Source organism: Staurois parvus, unplaced genomic scaffold (genome assembly GCF_062004578.1).
Source record: "Staurois parvus isolate SC_StPar_1 unplaced genomic scaffold, SC_StPar_1.0 ptg000153l, whole genome shotgun sequence".
NCBI classification, from domain to species: domain Eukaryota; kingdom Metazoa; phylum Chordata; class Amphibia; order Anura; family Ranidae; genus Staurois; species Staurois parvus.
Genome location: NW_028317949.1, coordinates 10,029,123 through 10,051,854, shown reverse-complemented (window position 1 = coordinate 10,051,854; position 22,732 = coordinate 10,029,123). Strand labels below are relative to the sequence as shown.

The 22,732-nt window shown below is 44.3% G+C and overlaps 1 protein-coding gene across 2 annotated transcripts in view; it reads left to right on the top strand.

The window, feature by feature from the left end:
• Positions 1-22,732, top strand: part of CDH12 (cadherin 12) — a 1,084,366-nt gene that overhangs the window by 680,482 nt on the left and 381,152 nt on the right. For both annotated transcript variants that reach the window (XM_089674839.1, XM_089674840.1), the window contains one exon: positions 11,520-11,785. The gene's annotated coding sequence lies outside the window, so the exon portion shown is untranslated. The remainder of the gene's footprint in view (positions 1-11,519; positions 11,786-22,732) is intronic.

Here is a 22,732-nt window from a genome sequence, read left to right as displayed (position 1 = left end):
GAAGGAAATTTAGAAGACAATTTTTTAAATTGGGTTATGGGGCTTTTCAGTCTCACCTAGTAGTAGGTCGAGATCTAATTGATCAATGAAATCACCAGATTGGCTTTCTTCCAACAGGAAGGTCAGGTCCCTAAGGGCTCAGAATTCCCTACTGGAGTACTGAGACCAATCAATTGACTATGTTCTGTTGTCTGATTTGGCTTGTACACACCTAAGAGAAAGTTTTCTGGTGAATAATTGGAGATCTTAAACCACTTCAAACTGGTGTGGACAAAAACTCAACACACAAGACAGCAGATTTTTTTTGGTTTGAGTTAGCATATATGAGGACAAAGTAACAATATTTAGTGTAGTAGTTAAGTTCGAATCAGGTGTTCTAGGCCCCGACCTGATCTCCCCCATCGCAGACCTCTCCCCAGTGTTTGACCTAAAAAAGCAGGAGGATGTGATTGATAAATTCCTGAGGAATTAAAACTAAGTACTAACTGTACTAGAAGGATCAGAAAAAGAAGATTCCAATTCGCCTACCACTTCACCTTCTAGAGGGTCGCGTAGTGAACCTCTGTGACTCACCTAATGTGTGATCATGGGGATGTGTTGAATTGATATCTAGTGAACATTTTTTAACCTCTTGTTCAAAGGAACCCTTACTATTGTGATTCTGTCAGGAATGGACTGGCCAGCAATGGTGGGACTCACCTGCCTTTTGATCTGCAGTACCAGGGCTGGCCAGCGGGTGCTCCCAGCAATCAGAGACTCAACCTTTCAGCCAGCTAACACCTGGAACTGATTATACTGGTGTATTTAAGGGATGGCCAGACCTGCAGACTCTGCCTTGGTGTTGTGTTTGTCCTGGGCCCTGTATCTGTCCTGCATCCTGTTTCTGTTCCTTTGCTGACCCTGCCTGATCTGAACCGCTGCTGACTTCTCCTGCTCTGATCCCGGCTCGCTCCTGACCATCCCTCTGCCTGACCCTCTGTACCACGCTGCTTGCTATCTGTTCTGATCCCTGGCTTGTGACCCTGACCATCCCTCTGCCTGACCCTCTGTACTACGCTGCTTGCTACCTGCTGAACCTGGCCTGTGACCCCGACCAATCTCCGCTTGCTCCCCCTGTACCTACCTGCCCTATTGATATTGACCCGGCCTGCCTGACGACGCTTGCTTGTATGTACTGTTATCTGTGGGTGGTTGGTTTGGTTTGTTTGCACTGTATTATGTTTTAGTATTGCACTGCGTTTATGTTTGTATTGTTAGTGTTAATAAATTATATTGTTTATCACATATCTGAAGTCTGCGTTTCCCTGCGTCAGTCACACACCTCTGGTCATACCCGGGAGCCCTGACATTACACCAAGGCCAATCCTGACCAGAAGTGGCTGCACAGGGAAGCCATCTTGGTTTGTTGATGGGAAGGATGGATCTGGATGAGGTTGCATATTTATATCTGCTAGTGTTTGATGACAGGGAGTATGCGTATCAAACTCTGAAGGAGTATACCCGGGATGAACTGCTAGAATGTATACGACTCGCTCATGTTCTAGTAGATCAGGGCACAGAGTTCTCTGAGGTGCAGCCTTTGATTGAGGTTTGTGCTGAGTTGGTTTCATCTGGTACCCCCGAATGCAGGGATGAATTTTTGCCACCATTTAGTGCCGACCAGGTAGAGTCCCTGGTGTGGTTATTAGAGGATGATGTGGATTACTTTCTGGAGCGTTATTCCACATGTTCACCACAGGTACTCAGAGATTGTATAAACGCAGTGCAGTCTTTGACCAGACAGGCTTTGTGTAAGCTCAGCTTTGTTCAACCCATACTGCAGACATGGACAGACTTGTTGCACCCAGCCTCAGTCAGCTTACAAAAACCCAGTCCTGCTTCTAATCTATTTCCTCAAAACTCTATTCCTGCATTCCCAACAGCTCCTCCTGCCCTGCTATCTACCGCATGTCAGTACCCTGTTCCCACTCGCTGCACCTATCCTGCCTTTAACCCTGTAAAAAAGCCCTCTGTAGCAACTGCTCCCTCTTCTGTTCCATCCTCTAGTTCTTCTCTGTCTCCAGCTGCTCCATTCGTTTGCAGACCTGCGTTTACTTGCAGTGCTCCAGTAGTTAAAACCGGAAAAAAGCGAAAATTCTTTCCAACCAATACCATCCTGCCAGTATCCAAACCGGTGAACCTGCCTTCCGTGGTTCAGCCTGAATCCTCTACTCAGCCTGATGCCTGTACTCGGCCTGATGCCTCTACTCGGCCTGATGCCTCTACTCGGCCTGATGCCTGTACGCAGCCTGGTGCCTCTACTCAGCCTGGTGCCTCTACTCAGCCTGATGAACTGATCCAGCCTGTTGATCCTATTAGGCCAGTTGACTCGATACCCGCTGTTGATCCAGACGATCCGGTACCTGATCCAGTGCCCGCTGTCGTGCCAATTGACTCAGAGCCCGCTGTCGTACCTGGTGACTCGGTGCCCACTGCCTTGCCAGATGACGCGGTGCCCTCTGGCGAGCCAAATGACCTGATGCCTGGTGACCCAGTGCCCGCTGTCATACCTGGTGACCCGATGCCCGCTGTCAAGCCAGACGATCCAATGCCTGGTGACCCGGTGCCCGCTGTCGTGCCAATTGACTCAGAGCCCGCTGTCGTACCTGGGGACTTGGTGCCCACTGCCTTGCCAGATGACGCGGTGCCCGCTGGCGAGCCAAATGACCTGATGCCTGGTGACCCAGTGCCCGCTGTCATACCTGGTGACCCGATGCCCGCTGTCGAGCCAGACAATCCGGTACCTGATGACCCGGTGCCCGCTGTCGTGCCTGTTGACTTGGAACCCACTGCCTTGCCAGATGACACGGTGCCCGCTGTGGAGCCAAATGACTTGATGCCTGGTGACCCGATGCCCGCTGTCCAGTCAGACGATCCAATGTCTGACCCAGTGCCCGCGATCATACCAGTTGACTCGGAGCCCACTGCCTTGCCAGATGACGCGGTGCCCGCTGTCGAGCCAAATGACCTGATGCCTGGTGACCCAGTGCCCGCTGTCATACCTGGTGACCCGATGCCCGCTGTCCAGTCAGACGATCCAATGTCTGACCCAGTGCCCGCGGTCATACCAGTTGACTCGGAGCCCACTGCCTTGCCAGATGACGCGGTGCCCGCTGGCAAGCCAAATGACCTGATGCCTGGTGACCTAGTGCCCGCTGTCATGCCAGTTGACTCGGAGCCCACTGTCGTGCCTGGAGACTCGGTGCCCGCCGCTCCGCCTGAGGGCCCGAGACCTGTCGCTCCACCTGGGGGTCCGGCGCCTGCCGCTCCGCCTGAGGGCCCGAGACCTGTCGCTCCGCCTGGGGGTCCGGCGCCCGCCGCTCCGCCTGGGGGCCCGAGACCTGTCGCTCCGCCTGAGGGTCTGGCTCCCGCCGCTCTGCCTGGGGGCCCGGCGCCCGCCGCTCCGCCTGAGGGCCCGACGCCTGTCGCCCCGCTTGGGGGCCCAATGCCTGTCGCCCCTCCTGGGGGCCCAGCGCCCGCTGCTCTGCCTGGGGGCCCGATGCCTGTCGCCCCGCCTGGGGGCCCGATGCCTGTCGCCCTGCCTGGGGGCCCAATGCCTGTCGCCCCTCCTGGGGGCCCGGCGCCCGCCACTCCGCCTGGGGGCCCGATGCCTGTCGCCCTGCCTGGGGGCCCGATGCCTGTCGCCCCTCCTGGGGGCCCGGCGCCCGCCACTCCGCCTGGGGGCCCGATGCCTGTCGCCCCGCCCGGGGGCCCGGCGCCCGCCGCTCCACCTGGGGGCCCGGCGCCCGCCGCTCTGCCTGGGGGCCTGACGCCTGTCGCTCCGCCTGGGGGCCCGGTGCCTGTCGCCCCGCTTGGGGGCCCGGTGCCTGTCGCCCCGCCTGGGGGCCCGATGCCTGTCGCCCCTCCTGGGGGCCCGGCGCCCGCCGCTCTGCCTGGGTGCCCGATGCCTGTCGCCCCGCCTGGGGGCCCGATGCCTGTCGCCCCTCCTGGGGGCCTGGCGCCCGCCGCTCCGCCTGGGGGCCCGATGCCTGTCGCCCCACCTGGGGGCCCGATGCCTGTCACCCCGCTTGGGGGCCCGATGTCTGTCGCCCCGCCTGGGGGCCCGGTGCCTGTCGCCCCGCCTGGGGGCCCGGTGCCTGCTGCTCCGCCTGGTGGCCCGGTGCCTGCTGCTCCGCCTGGTGGCTCGGTGCCTGCTGCTCCGCCTGGTGGCTCGGTGCCTGCTGCTCCGCCTGGTAATCCGATGTGCCTCTGCCCGGAGTCCAGCCCGATGTGCCTCTGCCCGGAGTCCTGCCCGATGTGCCTCTGCCCGGAGTCCAGCCCGATGTGCCTCTGCTCGATGTGCCTCTGCCCGATGTGCCTCTGCCCGGAGTCCAGCCCGATGTGCCTCTGCCCGGAGTCCAGCCCGATGTGCCTCTGCCCGGAGTCCAGCCCGATGTGCCTCTGCCCGATGTGCCTCTGCCCGGAGTCCTGCCCGATGTGCCTCTGCCCGGAGTCCAGCCCGATGTGCCTCTGCCCGGTGTGCCTCTGCCCGATGTGCCTCTGCCCGGAGTCCAGCCCGATGTGCCTCTGCCCGATGTGCCTCTGCCCGGTGTGCCGCTGCCCGGAGTCCTGCCCGGTGTACCAGTCTTTGATATCCCGCCAGTTACCATACCCGGGCGGTGGAACATTTTGCCCAGCTAGGACTGTTTGGAGCGTCCTGAGGCCGCTCCTTGAGGGGGGGGTACTGTCAGGAATGGACTGGCCAGCAATGGTGGGACTCACCTGCCTTTTGATCTGCAGTACCAGGGCTGGCCAGCGGGTGCTCCCAGCAATCAGAGACTCAACCTTTCAGCCAGCTAACACCTGGAACTGATTATACTGGTGTATTTAAGGGATGGCCAGACCTGCAGACTCTGCCTTGGTGTTGTGTTTGTCCTGGGCCCTGTATCTGTCCTGCATCCTGTTTCTGTTCCTTTGCTGACCCTGCCTGATCTGAACCGCTGCTGACTTCTCCTGCTCTGATCCCGGCTCGCTCCTGACCATCCCTCTGCCTGACCCTCTGTACCACGCTGCTTGCTACCTGTTCTGATCCCTGGCTTGTGACCCTGACCATCCCTCTGCCTGACCCTCTGTACCACGCTGCTTGCTATCTGTTCTGATCCCTGGCTTGTGACCCTGACCATCCCTCTGCCTGACCCTCTGTACTACGCTGCTTGCTACCTGCTGAACCTGGCCTGTGACCCCGACCAATCTCCGCTTGCTCCCCCTGTACCTACCTGCCCTATTGATATTGACCCGGCCTGCCTGACGACGCTTGCTTGTATGTACTGTTATCTGTGGGTGGTTGGTTTGGTTTGTTTGCACTGTATTATGTTTTAGTATTGCACTGCGTTTATGTTTGTATTGTTAGTGTTAATAAATTATATTGTTTATCACATATCTGAAGTCTGCGTTTCCCTGCGTCAGTCACACACCTCTGGTCATACCCAGGAGCCCTGACAGATTCCTTTTAAGACGGCCTCATCCCCTATTTGGAGTGCCAATCATCCGAAGAGAGGAAGAGGAATCAGAATCAGATAACATATTATTAGTTTGTGAAACACCTTGTGTATTGTGTAAAATACTGGGATATCCTCTCTTCTGCTGGTAAGTGTGTTGAGGAATTGTCCACCTATATGTTTTTCCTTCCAAGAACGCTGTTTTATCTCACCAAAATGTATTTTCTTTTTTATACAATATATATTTGTTCAAATCGGCCAAACCCTCCCTAAATTTTGTTCTCCAATTCAGGGTATAATGAGTTTGTTTTAAATGCAGATAACAATTTCTCTGCATTTTCAATATCCTTTTCTAAGGACAACATCTGTTTGTTATATTCCGTAGTCAATATGGACATCATTTTCTGTGCACATGATTGTAAATTCTCGTCCTATTCCCTTTTGAATTTGTCACTTATTTTTTCAAGGTTAGGAAAAATTGGAATCCTCTATCCTAATGGTTTGATGTTCTCTCTACTATATTTTTCAAATGATTTAATGTGCCAAAAAATTGCTGATTTCTTTTTCAGAAGTTTCCCCAACCTCAAAAACAATGAAAAAATCTCAGTTTCAGTTTGTTCTTTCTGAGAAAAGTCAGTCTGATAAGTGGACATTAAATTTACCCCTTCCTGGCCCTGGAATTCACGAATGTTGAAGTTTAATTCTTTCCTGGAAGACACAACACTTCAAAATAGGGAATGCACACTGTACAAAGACAATAAATTATGAATTGACATTATGACATTGAAAGATACTCTATTGGGGGAATTTAGGGGTGGATAACACCCAATCAGAATCATAGCAGAAAATTGAGTATATAGCTGTTCAATGGTAAATGCCAATGAAGCTCTATGGTGCCGGGCAGTGAGCAACCTCCCTTAGGCCACCCTTATGCAGTCCATTTCTGATTTTTTTGGTCAAAGACATTCACAACAGTGGCATGCTCTAGATCATATTATAGAGCTCTGAAAGTGCTCATCCTGTTCCTCCTTGCACAAAGGAGCAGATATTGGTCCTGCTGATGGTTAAGGACATTCTACGGCACTGTCCAGCTCTCCTAGAGTAACCGCCCGTCTCTTGGAATCTCCTCCATGCTCTTGAGACTGGGAGACTCAGCAAACCTTCTGGCAATGTCACATATTGATGTGCCATCCTGGAGGAGTTGGACTGTCAGAGCAACCTCTGTAGGGTCTAGGTATCACCTCATGCTACCAGTAGTAACACTGACCCTAGCCAAATGCAAAACTAGTGAAAAACAGTCAGAAAAGACGAGTAGGGAAAAAAAATGTCAGTGGCCTCCACCTGTAAAACCATTACTGTTTCTCATTGTTGCCCATCTAGTGCACCTGTTGTTAATTTCATTAACACCAAAGCAGCTGAAACTGATTAACAACCCCCTCTGCTACTTAACTGACCAGACCAATATCCCAGGAGTTTAACTGACTTGATGCTATACTCTGATTAAAAAGTGTTCCTTTAATTACATTCATATACTTTAAAAGTATTCAACATGGTATTTACACTCTATTATTGCACACATTACTCATTCTGTAAAAAAAAATCCCTATGAACTCAGACCCCACACCCTAATGGACACTCCAATTGCTCATCCTTTGCATCACCCCATGCATTTGTTATTTGCATGAAACAGTAACATCTCATAATGTTGCTATTTCAGCATCAGGTTCAAATGGCCAAACAGCCCAAAGTCAAGGGCATGCAACAGATGTGACAGCAAGCTAAACAGTATTTCAGAATTCCCCAAAACTCACTATAGCCATGGTTTCCCCTTAACCAAACCTTAACCAAATAATTGCAAAACTAGTTATGGGATCCAATGAATAAAATAGTTTGCTTTTGTCCTTTAGTTTTTAATGGTCAAGCAAATTCAAAGAAGAAAAAAACTGACTGTAGACTTTATATAGAAGTTTAAGTTTAGGAAAAGTTGTCTAACAAAAAAATAAAATCTGTGTTACTAATTTAAAAACAACCAGTTTTAAGCTGTTATTTCTACAGTCTATAGTTTCAAAAAAGAAAACAAGATTACCATTCTGAGATGAGGGAAAGGAAGATACAGAACTCTAACCCCATACATAGCACAACGGTTGTAGTCCTGACAAGTTCACTGTGTTTTTCATTCTATATGACAGAGAAATGTATGACAGTTCATAGCCATATACAGAGTGTGAGCAGCACATACTCAACAGTACTTTCTTTCTGCTGATCTGAGCAGTCATTGTAATTCTGTACCCAAGGCATTCGAACTCTGACCTTGAGCCATGTTTACTAGAACAAGATTTCCCCATTTTTACTCGGAATTAACCTTTGTATGGTTACTTCCGCACAGCATGTTGTATCATGCAATGAGGCTCAAGAGTCACCACAAGTCTTTCAATTAATAAAAGCTTGGTTTAATTTCAATTAATAAAAGCATGGTTAGAAGATACTGTCCAAGGTGTGCTAAAAACACTTTATTGTTTTTTTTTTGTGGCATTTAATTTTCAATAGATTATTTTTTGCATCTATTCAAGTACCTAAAACTAAAATGCTGATATGATTTTGTATTCTTGCTGTGTGCTCTTTAGATTGACTACAAAGCTGCTAAGCTTCTTTCTGTGGCTGCTTGATTTGAAAGCTAAGTCACTGATTAGTTCTATTTACTATTATACCTGCCTGGTAGTTCAAGGGCACAAAACTCATACAGGAAGCAAGACAACCCCTGAGAGCATTTCTGACCAGTACATCATGGTTAAATATCATTAAAAGGCATCTAGTTGTACTTTATACATAATAATAAAGTAGAAAGAAATATAAGTGTTAAACATTTAATCAAGTAATACATAAGCAAATGATACCTGTGGTTGTCATCATGCAAGAGATACTCCAACTTGGTGAAATAAAGTTTGAAAGCGTATTGAATTTTAAATAATAAATATAACACATTATTGCTATTTACTTGTTTCAGAAGTACAGGAGATTGTTTGAAATACATTGCTTTTTTTTAGAGGGTATGGACAATAAATGTACCCATTTGAAGGCATACTTGAGATAAACTAACACACATGGGGATACTTGATAAATATTTGTTAACATTTAATTAATGTTTGTTTTAAAAGAATAATTTGAATCATATTTCATTTTTACATGGTTACTATTTCCCAGCTTGGGCCAATGTAACTATTTAGATACCATACCTGGCTGATTCCCCTGGAAGCTTGAATTCAGACACCACTACTCCATTGATCTCTACTTGCTTCGGGGTTCTCGGCTGAGCTGCCATTCTGATGTATTGTGAGCACAGGAGGTTGGCTGCTCAGCATGGACATCATTCAGAGAATGCTTAGAATTTTCTGAATTAATTCAAACCGTTAATTCAAACCATTCTCTCATTGGATGTGGTGAAGAGTCGGGGCAGTGACAAAACGCTATACACCATGTATGACTTGTGCAACTATTTAAAAATACACCATGCCTAGGATACATTTTGAAAAAGGTTGGGAAAAATCAAATGATACTACTAAATGATTAAATGATTTCAGATTTGCAAGAGCATAGCAAACTTTTCTTAGCAAAATGGGTACAAAAAATCAGAAATGTCCTGTATCTGTTTGAGACACTTCCTGTTCCTATTCCTATGTCCAAATTATATTCCCTTCAGAAGTCCTTCCTCCACTTCTGGCATAATAAATCTCACAGGATTGCCTGTACTGTCCTTCTCTCTCCTCAATCTAGGGGGGGTCTGGGTGCCCCAGACATTTTGTTGTACTACTTAGCTACTCACCTTCATGCTCTTGTCTCATGGTCCTCCCAGTGCCCCCCTAATAAATGGGCCAACATTGAATGGCTACAACTAATACCAATGCACTCTTGTTCACTCCTGTGGTCTATGACCAACACTGAAACATCCTCTCACAAACATCTCCTGCTTGGACCCATGCAGTTCACGTTATCTATATGGAGGCAGTATAGGGCTAAATTTTCCCTGTCTTCTCTGTGTTCCCCCTTGACCAATGTCATATTTAATCCCTGTCTCCCAGATAGCCTATCCTTGGCTCGTGTGCATTCCGGGTCCGAGGCCAATCTATTTCAGTTGCGACACTTGGTCCATCCAGTGACTCATAAACTTAAATCCTCCTCTGAGATTTAAGAAGCCAGTCACATGCCACCCCACCAATATTATGTTTATCTACAGATACGTAATTTCTTTTCCTCCAAATCCTCTTCTTCTTGAGAAACCTACCCACTTTAAGCGTATCTGCATCCAAGGCCCATACCAACGGGGCATAATTTCTTCTACATATAAGCTGCGTTTAGACGCAGGCCCCCTTTCTATTGATACTCACCTTTTAAATGTGGATACTCACCTTTTAAATGTGTAAATGGCCCCGAATCCTCCAATGTGACATTGCCTTGGATCAATGGAGCAGGATTTGGGAGGTTGCCTCCAGATCTTCTATATGTGTAGTATATAAAGAAAATACTTATCACATTCTGATGTTTTGGTATGGGACTCCTGAGGTTCTCCATGCTCTTAGTCCGAATGTTTCTTCTGTCTGCTGGCACTGTGGCGAGGAAACTGGCACTCTTTGACACCTTTTTTGGGCTTGCCAGTACATTGCACCCTTTTGGAGAGAGGTCCATAACCTACTATGGCTACTTCTGTCTGCAGGCTCCTATTTCATTTGAGCCCATCCACTTTTTATTGCACATACCTTTTTCAGACCTCTCCAAATTTGCAAGGGAACTTTCCTCCCACGTTTTAATGGTGGCCAGGAGAACCATTCCCATGCACTGGCTTTCTACTTTACTTCTTACACTATCGGAATTGACAAAGGTTATAGCAGAGATTAAAAAAATGAGTACCTCACTGCCTTGCATGCTAAATCTGTTCCCACTTTTTAAGCAGTCTGGGAACCATGGGATACTTCCAATTCTGACTTGTCTATTCAATTGTCTGAAAATTATTGCTAGCTCACTGTTATGTATTGACATTATATTTATCCATGTACCTCTCATCAATGAGACTGTTTCTCTGTCCTTTTGCTGCTCTGTGATTGTTCTGTTTGTTGTAAATGTTTGAAAATCAATAAAAAGTTATTTATTATTTTTTTTAGTCATTCTAAGGTTCTGTCTTCAACCCTTATGCTGTATAGCTGCAGTAAATTGATGTGTGATACCATTTACTGTTATCTACAGTATTTGTACCATAACCCTGCCTTCTGAAACACTCAAGGACTACAGATATGCAGTCTTTTTCTCTCTTCTTTCTCATTTCCTGTAAATTTTGTATGGTTCCTAACTTCACTATAAATAGGGTCCCTCCATGTATTGTATATGTGGTTTTGCGCACACATGTTTTTTTTGCGTTGATGCACATTGCTTTGTCCATATATTCTTAGTGGGTTTTCAACAAGCTCCGACTCCCTAAAAATATATTTTTTCTAGCACACCCTATTGCGACAACGTTGGTGTTCTAGGCAGGTTCATAGTTTCATATGTTCTGGTACAACACAGAGATCCTGTTAAAATTTTAAAAAGTTTGCACCATTACTTTTTAAACATTAATATTTGTTTACCAATGTGACATTACTATTTTTCACAAATAAGATATTTTCATATAGTTATGACCAGGGGTGGACTGACAACTCATGGGGCCCCTGGGCAATAGGGGTACATGGGGCCCCTGTGTCCTTGCCCACATTCAAAGCACACCCAAAAAAGCCTATAAAAGGTACTGGGGGCATTTCATGGGGCCCCATACTGACCCCGGGCCCTCGAGCAGTGCCCTAGTGCCAGAATGGTCAGTCCTCCCCTGGTTATGACATCACTACTCTGCTAATGAAGGGCAAATCACTATTACATTTTTAAACAATGATAATTCATTGGACATTAGTGATAATTTCTGTATATATCACATGTTTATGTAACTATTTTGACAAACAACCACATCGGCACATTCTGTGATTTTAATGATCTGTTATATTTCTTTCTTACCATTTACAGGGCAAATACATTTCTGTCTGTTTTCAAAGGAGCCAGAAAAGCAGTTCTGGAAGATGATGCCTTTCGTCTTGAAATCTTTGTGTCAGATACTGTAAATATAGAGCTGTAAGATTCAGTATCTGATGAGGAATATATGAAACTATAAACGCTTTCAGGGACGAACCTGGGTCTCATTGGAACTGTCAGCTATGATGGGCTTCTCGGAATCTTTGTGTTAGTAGTTCATCCGTTCTCTGTTTGGAAAGGAACTCTCTAAAACAGAAAAGGTGAGAAGTGTAAAATATTACTTTTCTAAGCAAAAATGACAACTTAGTATGGCCAGAAGCTCTTTTATCAAGCTTAAAACACACACTTAAGATGCATATGGCCATATTTCAGTGGCATAGCTGACTTTGCACATTTCAAGACAAATAATTACATTTATCTCCATGTTTCAAAGTATGCAGTAAATTGATGTCATTAAGCAAAATGAAGAATGCCTCTCTATCACTCTGAATATAAAATGTGTTTTTTTATCTGTACTAAACCATCCAAAGCTGCCTAAGGCAGAAAGCACAATGAACTGTTTTGAATTTTAAATGGGAACTCCAGACAAATCATTTTGAATTGGGTCAGAACCTCTATCAGGTTCTTATTGCTAATGAATAAAGTCCACCTTATTCTCTCCGCTGCCTTGGAGGAAGCAGCAGATGACACTGATTTTCAACGGATACCTGTTGCCAGAGCACTAAAATGAAAGAATAAATGGTTTATATATCCATTCCATTATATATCCAGTAAACCTATGTATTGCTGCATATGATGCACATAGTAATAAAAATGAGACAGTGGCCCTAACCCATCCTACTTGCATCTACATCTTTTCTACTGAAGCCTCTGTATCACTGTTGCTGGGCTTCATTCTTTGATGTCACTGAAGACAAGATTAGAAGTCAATTTTTCCTTACTTGCCTAGCATTTTTACTACCTAATGTGGCAAGCTGTAATTCCTAACTTATTGTACCCTAGTAAACCCATGTGTCTGTTTATGCCACAGCAAAAATTGGGGACTGATTTTCTGTATTAGCAGTTTGTTTCTAAAAGAGATTACAGTCACTTTGTTTGAAAGATTCTTGCCTTTTAACCTCCCTAGCTGTCTGATTATTTCCGATTTTTGGTGCTGAAAGTGGTACCATTATTTTGCATGGAAATATGTAGTTTTTTTATTGTAGGCCTGTAATTTTTAGAAATAACTCACTGAAATCTGTCCGAACAAGAGTCTAATAAACATCCCGGGTATGATAAAATTTGAAACACGAAACCATAAATTATAATTTAATAAATAATCATAAAAAATAATAATAATAATACATTTAATTCAATAATATAATCAAACCAAAAACACTGAAATTTGAAACATAGCGCCAAGTTTGCACATCGCTGAGCAAAGTCGCAAAATTTTTTTCAGTGTCTGATGACGAATTTCTCCACGAATCATTATCACTCAATTCTGCAAGTGGTTCTGATTTACTATCACTGTTCTCTAGCTGATCTAAACCCGCTTTTGACCTAAAGGGATGCTTTTTGGATGCCATGGACTTTTCTAAGTTTCCAGGCAGAAAGAACAGTAAAAATGCAGACAGGGGACAGGACAAAGCACTCGGGACAAAATGTATGTGAAATGGGTTGAAACAGCAATGTTTTACTATGTAAAATTTGTTTTGAAAAAAATGACATTTTTTAAAAATTTTCAAATTTCCTGCCGCCGCCGGCGGCGGCGCCCGTACGTCCCGACGTCACAGGGACCGGAACACAGAAGCCGGATGCCGGCATCGGCCGGAGGAGATGGCCGGGGACGCTGCAGGGGACACATCGCGGGAGCGAAGGACAAGGTAAGCTCTGCAGGGACTCCCTATGCAGCGCCGAATGGTAAGCCCGAGTGTAGCTTGGGGTTACCGCTTTTGGCACTGACATTTTACCCCGAGCTACACTCGGGAATACCACCAGGGAGGTTAAAGTAGAACTATAGGCAAAACGTATTTTTTTAAATTCAGCTTACACTAGACCACTGTACAGAAAACCTGAGATCCGTGAGCGTTTCCTGCACCACGTTCAAAATGCATTACCTTTGCAAACTGAAAAGGATGTCAGTGCAATGTTAACATCACTCCAAAGACAGGTCACATTTGCAATGCATTTGCCTGCATCAGATGGCATAGTACAAAACTACCATGCGATCTGATTGTCATACACTTACAAAAGTAGTACATGCACTACTTTGGTGCGATGCAGTATGTTTTGAGCCCATTCAAAATGACTGAATGCAGTGCAGTGCACATTCCTGTGCAAGTCATAGTGTGGACCTAGGCTAAGTGATGGTTATAAACCCTTTCAAATTTGTTTACCTTCACTTCTTGTCACATAGCCAAAACAGGAAGTGAGAGGGAATCCCTACAAATTATGAGAATCTCTTGGTTCTCCAAGGTCACCAGAACTAGTGTCCCCATTGAAAGATTTCCCCTTAATATTTCTGGTCTGTGGAGAGCAGGTGGTTCCAAGAGGTGAAGATACTGGACACTCTTTAAAGAGCACTTTTGGAACACTGTTTATTGGATATACAGTATAAATATCACACAGAGACTTGTGTTGTTGACTTTTGCACAGAATGTATATTGTTTACAATATTTATGTATTACAGCATATTGCTCAGTGATGGTTTGGATGCAGCTTGTTAATTTTGGTTGTTTTTTTGGTTGCTAGTAATATGCATGTGATTATATTATGGGATCCCACAAAATTGACTACTGTGGTCGTTTAAACGGAATATTTGCAAATGTTTTTTTATTTAAACATAAAATTATTTATTTGGTTGAGGAAGAGTTTAAATTACCTGGGGTAAATCTTTAAAACAACTGTACCAAGACTCAGGCTGTAGGGTGTATTTACATAGTTACATAGTTGGTAAGGTTGAATAAAAGTCACCAGCCCCTCCAGTTCACCCTACACCTATCTAAAAAGTTTTTTTTCCTGACCGTGCTATAGCCAAAAGATGGCTACAGCATGATTGGCTGGTTCTGGACGGGTATCCATGCACGTCCTTCCAGAACCACACCCCAAGCATTAGCTGTGATTGCTGTGTCCTTTGGACACAGCTGATCACATGTTCTGGTAAAGGGCCAATCAGAGCTGTCTTTTACCATGTGATCAACTGTGCCCAATCACAGCTGATCACTGTGTAAATAGGAAATGCCGGTTATCGTCAGGCATCTCCTAATGCTGACAGAGCATGAGGAGAGCCGATAAGCAGCATTTCTCAGAAGGGACATCTACACTAATCATTAGTGTAGCCCCATCAGTGCCCATCAGTGCAGCTAATAGTGCCAAAAATATATAATCCAATGGCATATATCAAGCAATCATGTTACCTAAGTTATGTGTATTTGTGAAAACACCCTAAACCTTGTAGGAGTATTTACATATATCCAGCTAGATCTGAGAGTTCCTACACAAAAGAGTTAGTTTCACCTACAATATACATTTATTAATAGAGCTACATAATATATACAAATTACACCCTAAGCAGTATTTACAACACAATATGCAGTTTAATCCCCTTGATTTATATGATATTTACAAATTACCCACAAAACCATATTTACAACACAATGTACAATACAAGTATGACGTTAATTTACCTCTCAACTTCAGGTCTGGTCATGCTGGCTGCTGGGTGTCGCAACACAAAGAGACCCACAGCTTGGTGACAACGCATTATATTCCACCCTCCTTTCTGTACTTCGGCTAATATAATGCTCCCTAATTGGTCACTGTACCTAATAAATGTATATTGGGCACAATATTTCTAGTCCAAACCTGAAAAGCAGCAACTCTGTTGCTCCATAAACACTGTATGTGAGTGAGTATAGTCACCTTAGGATAGTGATTCTGTTCATTATATAAAATTAAAGACAAAAAGTCTTTAAAAAGGCAACTAATGCAACCATCATATCCAAGGACTGGTAAGCAGCAATATAACGTATTGTATTTTTTGTTTTAGGGTTTAGATGTGGCATAAACATATGGGGATGGGAGTAAAAGGAGATCCTATTTTTCTATGCCCACATTTACTGCTTCATGTTTCTCTTGGTTATTCTTGCTGGATGTCTATTAGAGTTTAGTAGATGTACCATCATATAATTTATATATCTTTTTTGGTTACAAACAGAATGCAGTGTTCAAATAAGAGATACCTTTTATGGATTAGTAGAATATGTTTGAGAAAATGTTAAGTCAGATTGGGTTCAATAAAATTTACATTCAGTAAGTTTTTTTATGTCTATTTCAATAAAGGTTCTAGGCAGGACCATACCTACCATGAGGCTAACAAGGTGTTTGCCTTTGGCTGCAGTTTTCATGGGGCAGCACTGCTCCAGGTAGAAGGGACACACGTGAGTGTGAGCAGTCTTCAGAGCAGGGTAACTCAGTGGTTCCCGAGTGTTTTTTTCTGCAGCTCCACTCACTCCCCTGGGCCAGACAACTGTCACAGCCAGGGGCAGACCCACCATTCTGGCACTCTGGAACTGCCTACTGCAGTAGGGGGCCTGGTCAGCTGGCATATGGAAAAGCAAGTTCGGGGAACATGGATCAGAGCAGATAGGAGAGACACAGTCTGCCACTGGGGAAGGTGCAGAGGAGAGGAACACAGCAGAACCAGACACCGTGGAGGAGACCAGACTAGAGCAAGTCTACCCCTGTGCACCTAGAGGACAGATTCATGTCTACTGAGTGGTAGGACCCCCCAGAACAGTCACAAAGGGCCCTCCCAGGAACTGGTGTCTCCTCAGCTGAGGTGGGGTGCCAAAGATTTTCTCTTCTAGGCTGCTCTCCAGGACTCTGGAACTGGTGAGACTAGCTTAGCTGTCATCTCTCCCCTCACTGTCCTCACCAACTCACTCTCAGAGAGCAGATGCAACATGGGACACTGACTCCACTAGTAATGGGGCTCTGACTTCAAACATAGGGGGATCTGATTCTGATAACTGGGGGCTCTGACTCTGGGAATAAAGGGCAATGACACAGAAAATACAGCTCTGTGCTCGGCTGTAGGTGACTGAAACAGAAGGTGAACGCATACTACCATCAGGAGTACAAGGAGCTGGGTACTATCTAGGACTGCAGGGAGTCTGGTGTGGGGGGATACAGGTGGGTCTGGTGTTATCTAGGAGTGGGGGGTATAGGTGGGGTATGGTGTTACCTAGGAGTACAGGGGATAAAAAAGGTCTGGTGTTTTCTAGGAGTGGGGTATAAGGGGGGTCTGATGTTATCCAGGAGTACAGGGGGTGTGACGGAGGTGTGGGCGGGACAGAACGCACACGGAGAGCAGTGGGCACACAAGGTTTTTTTATTGAGGGATGTGGGACACTTGATCGGGGCAACAAGGGTAATGTCCAAGGCACACAACAGAGGGACAGATCATCCGGGCCCACAGCAGAGGGCAGTTCAGGCCAAGGTAGTCCGGGCACACAATAGGGGGGCAGTTCAGGCCAAGGTAGTCCGGGCACACAATTAGGGGCAAGTCAGGCAAAAATAGTCCGGGCACACAGCAGGGATAATCTGAGCACACAGCAGGGGCAGTTCAGGCAAGGATAATCAGGGCACACAATAGGGGCAGTTCAGGCAAAGATAGTTCGGGCACATGACAGGGGCAGTTCAGGCAACGATAATCTGGGCACCCAGTAGGGAACTGCAGGGGGCACTCCGCAACATGCAGTGTGCAATGACACTCACAGCAGTCAGCTTCCAGGGTCACTCAGCAACGGACAGCTTCCAGGGACACTCAGCAACGGACAGTTTCCAGGGACACTCAGCAACGGAGAGCTTCCATGGACACTCCCAGCGGTCAGTTTCCAGGGACACTCAGCAGCGGACAGCGTGCAGGGACACTCAGCAGTGGACAGCGTGCAGGTTCACTCAGCTGCTTCCAGGGACATTCAGCAATGGACAACTTCCAGGGACACTCAGAAACGGACAGCTTCCAGGGACACCCAGCAATGGACAGCTTCCAGGGACACTCCCAGTGGTCAGGTTCCAGGGATGCTCAGCAACGGACAGCTTCCAGGGACACTCAGCAACAGACAGCTTCCAGGGACACCCAGCAATGGACAGCTTCCAGGGACACTCCCAGTGGTCAGGTTCCAGGGATGCTCAGCAACGGACAGCTTCCAGGGACACTCAGCAACAGACAGCTTCCAGGGACACTCAGCAATGGACAGCTTCCAGGGATACTCCCAGTGGTCAGCTTCCAGGGACACTCAGCAACGGACAACTTCCAGGGACACTCAGCAACGGACAGCTTCCAGGGACACTCAGCAATGGACAGCTTCCAGGGACACTACCAGCGGTCAGCTTCTAGGGACACTCAGCACCGGACAGCTTCCAGGGACAATCTGCAACGGACAGCGAGCAGGGACACTCAGCAATGGACAGCTTCCAGGGACACTCAGCAATGGACAGCTTCCAGGGACACTACCAGCGGTCAGCTTCTAGGGACACTCAGCACCGGACAGCTTCCAGGGACAATCTGCAACGGACAGCGAGCAGGGACACTCAGCAATGAACATCTTCCAGGGACACTCAGCAATGGACAGCTTCCAGGGACACTCCCAGTGGTCAGCTTCCAGGGACACTCAGCAACCATCCCCCTTCTTTCTCCTTTACAAATGTATGCATAATCAAAAGTATTTGTGTCGTTGTTTTGGATAGAGTGTGAAGGAGGGTGCTAAAACCCATGTCAGGTTGTGTTGTTATCTGTATACCCATTTGGGAGATTATCCCTCTTTTTGTCCTGGTAACTAATGTCTCCAAAACAAAAAGTACATTCAAAATGTTACAAAAACTATCAGGACAAGGGATGTGGGAAATCTCATTCAGGACATCTGATGTAACTAGTGCCAAAGAGGGACATTCTTACTATACAGAGACTTTTTGCTCACTTCCTGTTGTATCTCCAGAACAGGAAGTGAATGTACAAAAATGTAGGGGCTTTTACTTTATACATTTAAAAAAGGCATGGGATATACATAATCTTTAAGCTCAGTTTTGATTGAAACATACCATAAGGAGGGCCCTAGAGAACATTTTAAATCAAGACTGTATCTAAAGTATTGTGTTGTTTCTTCATTTAGTTTGGTACAAGTGGTGATGGATGCAGTGGCATAATCTGTTTGCAGTACAATGGACACTTGGCAATAAAGAATGTTTACCTACAGGGGTACACTTTCTACATATGGCAAATCAACCTGTTTTTCAAGTAAATTGTGTATTGTACACACCATAAATCATAGCAAGAGGATGTTTTAAATTATTTGAAATAATGTAGGGCATGTTACAGGATTGTATTTGTTAAAGTTAGGAAACAAAAATTTAAGAAACAAAAATAAGAAACTTGACTTTTTCTTAGTGTAGTTTACCACTAAGACAAGAGAAAATCCAAAGTTTATACACATTGAAATGTGAGGGCAGTGACAGTATGAAATACAACAGGCACTTTTGTTTTTAATATCCTAGGTAATATTCAAGGTAATCTGCACAAATATCTTTAATAAAAAAAATTAATAGTTGATTTACTTTAGGGAGTCTAGAATGCTTAATGTAGTTGATATTACATTCTGTAGGCTGTAGATGTGTGAGAAACTCCTAGGTAAAAATAATGGCCAGTGACACATCTAATCTAATGTTAGAGAAAAATTAAGTGGAAGCATGCTGAACACAAACATTAGAATACATTTAAAACTTTGCATGTTCTGTATTCTGTTAGTTTAAAAATTCTAGAAAAGAAAGAAAAATTGTCAATAATGTATATCTATATTTAATTGTGAGCTGCAACATTGTGTGTGTTGAACGTTGGAACTCAGTTACCAGTGCTTAAAGTGTTTGTAAACTTAAAATGTATTTTTCAGTATTTTTTAAATCATGTCCTACTACTGTACATACATTTTATTTGAGCAAATCGTTTTTTTGTGAAATTTGTTGCAAGGTTTCTTACCAGCAGATCCTGCTTGTAACAGTACTTCCTGTTGCCGGGTGACAATGCCTGTCTTGCATGTTCATTTAGTGGTCCATTGGGTTGCCCATAATAGACCTGATAGGCAGCCCAACAGCTCATACTGAAAATAGACGTTTTTACATTTAATTACATTTACATACACTTTAAGTTCTTAGTAATGTATGGGATATCACCAGGGGCGGACTGACCGTTTGGAAACTCGGGCACTGCCCGAGGGCCTGGGGTCAGTAGGGGGCCCATGAGATGCCCCTGGTACCTTTTTCATAGGCTTTTTTGAGTTTGGGCAAGGACACAGGGGCCCCATGATCCCCTATTTCCCGGGGGCCCCATGAGTTGTCAGTCCGCCCCTGCAACTAACAGTTGACCATGGAATATTTAGTAGCAAGGAACTTTCACGGATGGATTTATTGAACAAGTGGCAACCTATTACTGTACCATGTTTGAATTGAGTGATGATACAATGCTACTCTCAGCCTAAAAATAATTGAGGACCATAGCTTATCAGCAGGGTCAAATTTGGGCAAGGACACAGGGGCCCCATGATCCCCTATTGCCCAGGGGCTCCATGAGTTGTCAGTGCGCCCCTGGATATCACTAAGCTCTATCTTCTTCCTGTACTCAGTATTACTCTCATTAAAGTTCATGAGAAACCTAAAATGCCCAAATTTTAGTGCCACACTCTATATAGTCCATGAAGGACCCACTAATATGAACAAGTGAAACAGAGTTTTTTTTCCACTACGTTTCAATAAAAATTGGGAGATTTCTGTGAAATTTCACCAGTTCGGCAAATTTAAGGTATGTAGTGGTTATTAAAAAAGTTTATGCAATCAGAAAAGTAAACTCATTTTAAACCAAACTAGATATGTGGTGCACATTTGAATTATAAATAGTGAAAATGGTGAGAATCCCCTCCTCAAAAAGCGTTAAGACTGCTCTCTTTATTTAGCTGATGGACATATTTTAGGCTACATCTTGCCCCAAAACTGCTATTTTGAATTGTTTAAAAAGTTTATATTAAGCTACAGGGAGTTATTTAGCGAGGTCTAAAGTGACTCTTCTGGATACATTTTAGAGTTGAATATCTTTTTAGAGATCTGTATTATTAAGGTGCGCTTGAGTGTTGGGAAATCTGAACTATATATAGAATTGGCTAAAGTCTCATAAGAAGAGGAGGTGATTTCTGCCTAGCTGTCTTGAGTTCTTGGAGTCCCATTAGTGTCCATAAACAAAATCTAGGGTTTTGTAATATCAACATAAAGGAGAACAGTATTGCATTTAGTATCCAGAAGGTTAGTTAGGAATCTGGAAGGGTGCATTAATAAGGATGTTCAGAGGTTTATTAAGTACATCATTTTGGAGACATCAGTCCTTATAATTTTAAGTGGGTATGTTGTTCAAAACGTACTAACTTACTGGAAGGATATGTATAAATTGGTAAATGTGTATATATGGTTAAATATGGTTATATATTATTGACTACAAAGGTATTCTCTGTTAATTGGATCTGGTTTCGTTGAAACATGCAATGATTTGATAGTTATTTATATCAAATATGGCTGAAATCATTACTAATACTAATGACAATATGAGTTTAAACCTGGTTGTGCATATGACGTTATCTACTGTATGTGTTCAGGTCAAAAAATCCAATTTGTAAGGAAACTTAATAGGGGACATTTTCTTCTTTGAATTATTTTCTAAATAAATAATTCAATCAACTCTTGTAATGGGAACATTTGTGAGTCATGATAGATTTTTTCAATCAACTGGATCAAGGTCATTAATCTGGAGAATTATTGGCTAAGCAGATTTTAAGATGTTTTGTACATCTCTCAATTCAATGGGGCTGATTTACTAAAGGAAAATAGTCTGTTCACTTTGCAAGGGAAGTTGCCCTTTGCAATGGAATTATCCCCAGAGCTTAGTGAATGTGGTGATATAAGAATACCCACTCATGTGCAGGGAAAATAAAGAATAGCATTTTTCGCTCATATAAGAAATGATGATGGAAGTCAGATGAGCTTCACCTCATCTCACCTCACCTAAACTCTGTGGAAAATTCACTTTCAAATTTGCAACTTCACTTGCAAAGTAAACAGACTATTTGCTTTAGTAAATCAACCCATATAGATGAAATATTTCCCTAATCACAAAAAGCTTTAAATATTTCTTATCATTAAAGAGAAAGTCTTTACCCAGCATCATGAATTATTTACTTCAAGTATTTTGCTAACTCAAGTAGCTTCAAGATCTCTGGCAGTTGATATCCAGTCTTTCCAGTTGGCAACAAAGTTCCACTAAACGTAATCCCACCTGAATACCATCTGTTCTCCAATAATTTAAGTACTTAACATGTCAAGGTTTTTCTTAAGTGTTTCATCAATAAATAGTCCTTTAACGTTCCCTTAAAAATTCTGTAATAATGTATAATGTAAGAGGCAAAGATCAATTAATTTACATTTGTGATTTGAGTTAAAGAATTATTTTTTTTTTTAGACTTTTTGTATACTGTAGTTGCTGACTTTTAAACAGCAAGTGCTTACATATTATATGCCTGGAGTCCAGCTCTGTCTTTCAACAGCCAATTCTTATTGTTGTGGGTTCCCCATCTTGGATATAGGAGCCAACTGTGGTTCCCTGAGGAACCACAGTCAGTCCCCACTGCCTTTGTATGAGCTTGAGTGGGACTCTGTGATTGGTCATACAGCCTCCTGGGGCATGGAACATATCCCAGGAGACTGTAGGAGGGGAGGGCGCAGAGAAAGAGATGCCATCCTTGCCTAGGTGAGGATTTCAGCAGTGTTCAGTGATAACATTTTGTACTCCCTCCCCCATAAGAAACCCCTGTAACTTAGTTACAGGCTGGGGGAGGATTGAGCCAGCAGTACTGCATTTTTGAGTGAAGTTAACATAGAATCATAGAGTGATGGCAGAAGAAAGACCAAATGGTCCATCAAGTCCACCCATTCTTTAACTGATATTTTCTTGTGTTTATTTACTTTTTTGTTACTTTTTTTTGTCTGAGTATAGATCTATGTTTGTCCCAAGCTTGTTTGAGTCTACTTACTGTCAACTGACTCACTACCCCTGCTGGAAGTCTTTTCGAAGCATCAACTACTATTTCTGTCATCATAGAAAGAAAAAAGGGGAAGTTCCTTTTGGAAAT